The following is a 7,938-nucleotide window of genomic DNA, read 5'->3' on the forward strand; positions in this document are numbered from 1 at the left end:
CATATTACTATCCTAGAAAACGGCCCCAGCGTTTATTATAGCGTAATTTTTCAGAAAAAAATGTGGCCCGAACCGTTGAACGTACCGGCACAAATGAGCTATCACAAGATGCGGCTCGATCTGACTCGGCGGGGAACCATTTTTTTTCCGGAATTCCGAGTTACCATGGTGACACAATTCCCAAAAAACCCAGCCAAAAAGTCCCATAGCAATAAATGGAGAAGGGGGGGGGAGAGCCACAAATTAAGCACCTTTTTCCAAGCCACGCTGTGCGCACATACATTTACCAAAGTTAAGTTAAAGTTAGCATGCTACTGCTAGCTTAGCATGCTAATGCAGAGTTAACAAACTGCTAGCTTAGCATGCTAATGTTATGTTTACATGCTAATGCCAAGTCAGCATGCTACTGCTAATGCTAGCTTAGCATGCTAATGCTAGCTTAGCATGCTAATGCTAGCTTAGCATGCTAATGCTAGCTTAGCATGCTAATGCTAAATTAGTACACTAATGCTAAGTTAGCATATTAATGCTAATGTTAAATTAACATGCTAATGCTAACTTAATATAACAATGCTAGCTTAACATGCTAATGTTAAGTTAGCATGCTAATGTTAATGTTAAGTTATCATGCTATTGCCAATGTTAAGTTAGCTTATCATGCTAATGCTAGCTTGCTGACTGATTGAGAGGTAAAGTACACCAACATTTGGCAAACTGTTCAGTGCATTCGGCTTTCCACCTTGCAATAGTCAGCAGTCAAATCCAAAATTTCCGCGGAAAATTTTTCTAGTTATAATATTACATTCATCTCTGAGAGTCAGTGATAGGGTGGCCAGGTGTCCTGATTTAGGCCGGACAGTCCTAATGTTAACAAAAGCAGCACAATGAGTTTGTGAGGGAATAATGCAGAACAAAGTACAAATAAAATGAATTTTATATTCAGTCGGCAATTGAACTTCAGTGTCCGAAAGACCCAGCATTTTCCCCATACCAGAATGGTTTGACCCAACTTCTCATATGCCACCTAGAATCACTTGTCAATCACTTGAAAACTTTATTCAGTTGTTTCTTTTTGAGAACATACCTTTACCATGATCCCAAAAGATGAAGATTATTTATTTATTCTTTTTTTTCTAAGTTTTATCTTTTTGTTTGGAAAACAATAGTTCAAGAGACTAGATAAATACAAATAAAGTTCCAACGTTTAATAATAAATCAATGATGGCACAGCACTCAGTTTATTTATTTATATTTTTTCCTTCAATTAGAAATGCTTTGTTTGCGCTGGTTTAGGGATACTTGGCTGAAAAAAAAAAATTCACAGAGGGTACATCACTGACAAAATGTTGAGAACCACTGCTATGAACTATATAATTAAATGTTTAGTTAGTTTTATTTATTAAACACAAGGTGTAGATTTTATTTTGTTCACAAAAAAATGTTTTTTTCCGACTATTTCACCAAATATTCCCGAGAGCGGCCCTTGCTGCTCATCGCTCTCTCAAGTGATGGGTCAAATGCATAGAACGAATTTTGCCCGAATTAGGTGGGTGTGACAATCAGTGGTACTTTAACTTAACTTTAAATTTATGTGGCGTGTCAATCCCATTGTCTGTTCATTTGCGCCACCCTATAAAAAGACCATCTATTTTCTACACCGTTTATCATGTTCAAGGTGATGGATGAACTGCAGCTTTTCAGCAAAAAGCAGACTACACCCAAGTCAGTTGTAGGACACATACTTCACTCATTACTGAGTAGAAAACCACACTTTCTGCACTGTAATGGTTAATAAAATAAAGCACCTGATTTTGATCAAATCTAAACAGAAAAGAATTAGTGTTGTGTCGGTCACGACCGATTCATTCTTTAGAACGAATCTTTTCAGTGAACGTGAGTGAACGGGTCACTTCTTGAAGTGATTCGTTCTCTTCTCAGTTCATTTACCATCAGTCTTCGCGAACGACCAATCAGAAGCTAGCGTCAGACGTGGGCGGGATTTTACGACATATGCAGCCTCACTATTGGTGTTCAGGAACGAGTCACTGAGGAAGCTTCCCGTTCGCGAAGACGTGAACGGATCAGTGAGTGAATGAGTCAGTGGGTGAACGTGCTGGCATTTCCGGTTCAGGAACGATTCAGTGAATGAGTGTGTTGCCATTTCCGGTTCACGAACGGATCAGCAAGTGAACGAGTCAGTGGGCGAACGTGTTGCCATTTCCGGTTCGCCAACGAGTCAGTGAGTAAACGTGCTAGTACCTCCATTTCCCATTCGTGTACGATTCATTGAGTGAACGTACTGCCATACCAGTTCAGTGAGTGACTGATTGTAGTCTTGCCACGAGTGATTCACGATTTGCCAAGGAAGGAACTACTCACAGGAACGCCACAACTTCCGTGTTGGTGGGGACAAGCGTTCATTATCATGTGTTTCTCCAAGCTAACGGCTAATGTGGTGTCCGTCCACGTACTGGGCTGGGGGCAAGCGCATAAAAGCAAAATAGAGTGACGGTCTCTCTCCCTAACCAGCACATGACGGTGTGCCCCGCGCTGCAGCAGCGGGGAGATGACGTTGTTGGGGATATCTTAAACGGATTTATTATTCTCTTTGTGTACTGTGGGTGTCGTCTACTGTAATTATTATTATTATTATTATTATTATTATTATTAAATTTATTATTATTACAGTTGAATTTAAAAAAGTAACTTCATAAAAAAAAAATTTTTTTTAAAGCACATTCTTTTTTTTGAACGATTGGGCGAACAAATCTTTTGAACGTTTCTTTTAAATGAACTGATTCTCGTGATTCAGTTCACCTAAAAGAACGGTAATGCCCATCACTAAAATATCAAGTTTCAACAAGTGTGTCAGTTCACAATTCATACAGGATTAGGAATAACTAAATGATGTCTGTAGCATGCAAAACAAAGCATGGGAGTATTTGTGAATTCAGAGTAAATCAACAGTGCTTTGGTTTTCCTGAACTGCATAGTCAACCACAAGACATAATAAGCAGTATGCTACAACATGCAGTTTGTTCGATAAACATTCATTAACTCATTTGCTCCCAATAACGTGTAAATACGTTTTTTTAAATGTAAGTGTCCCAGAGATGTATTTATACGTTTTTGGGTTTTTTTATGCTAGAGCATACAGAAGGCTTTGATGCAGCCTCTCAACTGCAAAGAACGGTGGCAGAAATGGTAGTTATTACACAAACGGCCAGCAGGTGGCAGCAGAGCAAAGGAGATCAACCAGGGCCATCTAGAAAAAAAAGCTCAATTACAATTTTAAATAGATTTGTGAAAACTGATGAAACTTAGCTCTCTTCTAATGCTAATTGCTAAAAAAGAAGAGACTTTAATCTTTCTTTTGGTAGGTTCCATGCCTTTCTAGCAATTGAACGAAATATTCTGTGGGCCTTGCAAAATCAGTCAAAATCCAGTAAAACAGCCGGGAGCGAACGGGACTACTTCTGTGAAAATGGCTGGGAGTGAATGAGTTAATTATCTTTAAAAAAGAGAAAAAACAAATTAACCTTACCATTGTACTTTGCATTGGGCATGCAAAGGTCCAGCGAGGCAAAGCTCGGTAACACCACCTGCCAAGAACATTAGAACAAAACAATGGGCTGTATTCATGATGCATCAAACCATGTACAAGTAAATGCTCCAACACATCAGAAGGCAAGCAAACATCCCGAGACTCTCATGTGCTTTTCTGGAGAGGAAGCAAACTAAATTGAATTTATATTTTTGGACAGACAACGGAAGGCTGTAAAAGTACTTGGTTCAGAGAGACAACTACAGGCTGTTTTTGATATGGCACATCTTTTCATATATACTGGCACGATATGTGACTGAAAAAGCCAACAAATGCCCATAAAAAGGAAAATGTCTAATTATGCATTTATTCAATGCCAAAACTTTGTACAATGTACAAAGTTCTGCATAGTGCCTCACTGCCTCTGAGCCTTTTAACTGTAAACATTGTAAAGTGAGACAAATTAAAGTGCATAAACATTTATAACATAACACACTGCACAAATGGACACAATATATGGATAACTACCGTCAGTGTATCGATAATTTATTGCAACAGAGAGCGCAATAATATATTGCGATATCGATTTTTTTCTCCGACCCCTAATTTCTATGTTTCCATTTTGCAGCAATTGAAATTAGAATATAGCAAAGTTTCATCATTATTCACAAATCTATTTTAAACTGTGGGGAAAAAGCTTGTTGCAACATGGCCCAGGTTGATCTCTTATACTCTGCTGACACCTGCTGGCCATATTTGTAATAAGTACCATTGCTTTTAGCATTCTCTTCTGCATCAAAGCCACCTATATGCTCAGTCTAGCATAAAAAAAATAAGTTAAAAAAACCATAAATATGACTTTAGAATTTATGTCGTACTTAACATGTTTATGTCGGTCTATAATTTAAAATAATAATAATAATAATAATAATAATAATAATTAAACAAACCGTAACTTTAAGTTGTGTGTGAAATGACGACATCCAGGACAATTCCCTGCACAAGTTGCATTGCTCATCTGAAGACTGCTTGTGAAGCTTCATGTTTTGATTGTGGACAGCTGATTAATTACAATTATTAATTGGACATTACAATTTTTCTTTTACTTCACAAAATCATCTTTCCGGGCCCGATTAAACCCCTTTGCGGGCCTGATCCGGCCCGCGGGCCGTATGTTTGACACCCCTGCCCTAAACATAAAGTATCAACAGTATGTCCATGGTTGGGGTCCCCAAACTTTTTCCTGTGAGGGCCACATCACGTTTGCCTTCTCTGATGGGGGGCCGGGGTCAGTTTGTAACAGAAAAAAAGTACGGTGATTGCAGGGGTAACTAAACGTAAACATTTGTTTTAAAGAAAGCCACATATAACGAATTATTTTCAACAATTTCCGGGAGCTGTACAGAAAAAAAGTCCATGGAACATCAACTATTTGTTGTGCCATGCACAATCTTAACAGGTAAAAGTTCAAGTTGTCAAAGCAGAAACCCTCTTACTTGAGTTTGAGTTTAGTTTAAATGATGAATATTTTGGCTGGGTCTAAAATATCGATATATCGATATCGAATCGATATTCCTTTTCATAGCCCAATATCGATTCATAAAACCATGAATCGATACTTTTAATTGTTTTTTTTACCGTGTAAATTAATGTGCCAAATAGGGCCCGACCGATTAATAGGCCGCCGATTATAATTGGCCGATTATTGGCCTTCAAACATCGGCCAAAAACAATCGGACAATTGAGCTAAAGGCTGATTATTTTCCCCTTAAAACGTTATCAAAGAAAACATACATATTTTTGTTATTTATTTTTATTTATTTTTGATAGCCTCTTTGGACATTAAAAGCAATATCGTGAATGAAGGATATGCTTAATAACTCCCAGGTACATGCTCCAAAAAAATCCCATACTTGAAATTTATATTTATCGTCAAGGCCTGACAAAATTCAGTTAAAAATACAGCGCCACCTAGTCCTTGAGGCATAATTTTTTTTTTTTTTAAATGCCTCACCTACGGTATTTTTTTTACAAAAATTGTTAACTCATTGTAAGTGTGATAACTAAGTAATTTATGAATGTTATTTTACTTTCCTCCACTCAATATGTTCAATGGCATCAGACCGATCCAAACATATGTACTTTTTTTTTTTAATCGCCTCTATGGACAATAAAAGCAACAAATGTGCAATGAGTACGAGTGATGTGTTTTTATACTTTTATAAAAAATACCAATCAGGGCAATTCATTGCCTAAAAATAGAAAAAGGACGCTGATTTTTGCAGATCTTAACAATCACCAATACCCAATGAGCTTGACACATTCATCACACCTGGCAAAAACCACATGTAAAGGTTCAACATGCCATTTTCAAAGAAATTCTGCTTCCAATGTGCTGGTACCCCAACGTGCAAGTACCCCAACGTGGCCCGGGCTGCGAGGGCCCTTTATAGCTGCTCACAGCTCTAGTTAAGCATATCCTTTTTCATCTGAAAACACAAAATTTGATACCCGCCCTCATCATATAGTATTCCGAAAAGTCAAGATTTTTTCCCTTGTCGTTGGCTCAGGTCTTGACATGGTCCAGGTCAAGTTTGAAGCAAATTAGATGAAACGTGTAGGAGAAGTGGGCAAAGTATGCCTCCTGTAAATGTGCAAAAATCGTCAAAAATGGGACATTGAAAAATTCGTAGCTCACCTCCTGTTCATTTTAGCATATGGGTCCAAGAGACTTTTTTTGTAGGTCTTGGGCTCCCTCATACACCTAAGAACTTTCGTAGGTCTTGCTTAAACGTACAACTGGGGCTGCTTCGTTAAAAATTTCTAGGGGGCTCTATTGAGTCCATCCATCCATCCATCCATCCATCCATCATCTTCCGCTTATCCGAGGTCGGGTCGCGGGGGCAGCAGCTTTAGGAGGGAAACCCAGACCTCCCTCCCCCCAGCCACTTCAACCAGCTGCACCGGCGGGATTACAAGGCGTTCCCAGGCCAGCCGAGAGACATAGTCTCTCCAGCGTGTCCTGGGTCTTCCCCGGGGCCTCCCGCCGGTGGGACATGCCCGGAACACCTCTCCAGGGAGGCGTCCAGGAGGCATCCGAACCAGATGCCCGAGCCACCTCAGCTGGCTCCTCTCAACGCGGAGGAGCAGCGGCTTGACTCTGAGTCCCTCCCGGATGACCGAGCTTCTCACCCTATCTCTAAGGGAGAGCCCGGACACCCTGCGGAGGAAACTCATTTCGGCCGCTTGTATCCGGGATCTCGTTCTTTCGGTCACGACCCACAGCTCGTGACCATAGGTGAGGGTCGGAACGTAGATCGACCGGTAAATCTATTGAGTCATTTTTTTGTAAATATAGCACAATCCATGATAAAATATTGCTCATTTTGCCAGGCCAGATGTGTGTGCCAAGTTTCATGTGTTTCTGTGCCAGTTTAGGCCCTAAAAATTGGCGTTGTTTTCTTGGCGAACAGCACTTAGCCACGCCCACAGCGATTTGCGAAAACTCACAAACTTCGTGTTGTGACATTATGAAGGCCTTAACCCTCATCTGAGCAAATATGAGGTAGGCCCAGTTAACATGGCTGGAGAAAAACATTGAAGAATAATCGTAAAAAAAAAAATGCCAGTAGGTGGCGCTATCAATAAGATGAAATATAAGTTCGTAGATGTCTTAAAGGCTGGACTGTTATCAAATGTGTGAAATTTTGAGAAGATTGGACCATCTGGGTCAAGTTAAAGCAGCTTTTATTCTCACGAAAAATTATCAGACTTTGCGGCACCATAGCGGCCACGCCCTTTGGCGAAAATTCACAATATTCGGTGTGGGGCATGATCAACCTGTTGAGGCATTTCTGACCAATTTTCAACTGAACCCCTTCAACGAGCTAGTTGGACCACAACTGAGCAGTATCGAGTGGTGTAATATAATTTCTAATATATGAGCACTTAACAGAATCAGAACACAGAGAAAACTTTCTAATCAGCAAGCTAGCCCTTAAGTATATTATTATTATTATTATTATTATTATTATTATTATTATTATTATTATTATATTTTAGTTATTTTTGTATTTTATTTGATATATTTTAGTATGGGAGATATGCTGGTTTTTAAGACTGAAATAAAATAGCCTTCTCCTACTGAATATAACATTTCTGAAATATTTACATATACTGTACTATTTAAATATATTTTTAAAATTTCACGTACTCCCTGTGCATTCACGTATACCCCAATTTGATGACCACTGGTCCAAACCACCCCCAATATCATATTGTCGTATCTGACCGGTAGATGGCGATAATATAACCAGGCGCGTCGAGTATGTGTGTTTTTATCAAAGGAAAAAGAAAAGAGATCTTATTTGGGTGGAGATTGTAATGAAATATAG

General features: G+C 39.1%; 1 protein-coding gene across 1 annotated transcript in view; it reads right to left on the minus strand.

Annotated features, from left to right (window-relative positions):
- The window catches only part of LOC144009095 (uncharacterized), a 10,699-nt gene extending 10,568 nt beyond the window's left edge, over positions 1 to 131 (minus strand). The window contains exon 1 of the mRNA XM_077508603.1: positions 86 to 131. The gene's annotated coding sequence lies outside the window, so the exon portion shown is untranslated. The remainder of the gene's footprint in view (positions 1 to 85) is intronic.
- Positions 132 to 7,938: the final 7,807 nt, after the last annotated feature.

The sequence above is a fragment of the Festucalex cinctus genome, chromosome 20 (assembly GCF_051991245.1).
Source record: "Festucalex cinctus isolate MCC-2025b chromosome 20, RoL_Fcin_1.0, whole genome shotgun sequence".
Classification (NCBI taxonomy): Eukaryota; Metazoa; Chordata; class Actinopteri; order Syngnathiformes; family Syngnathidae; genus Festucalex; species Festucalex cinctus.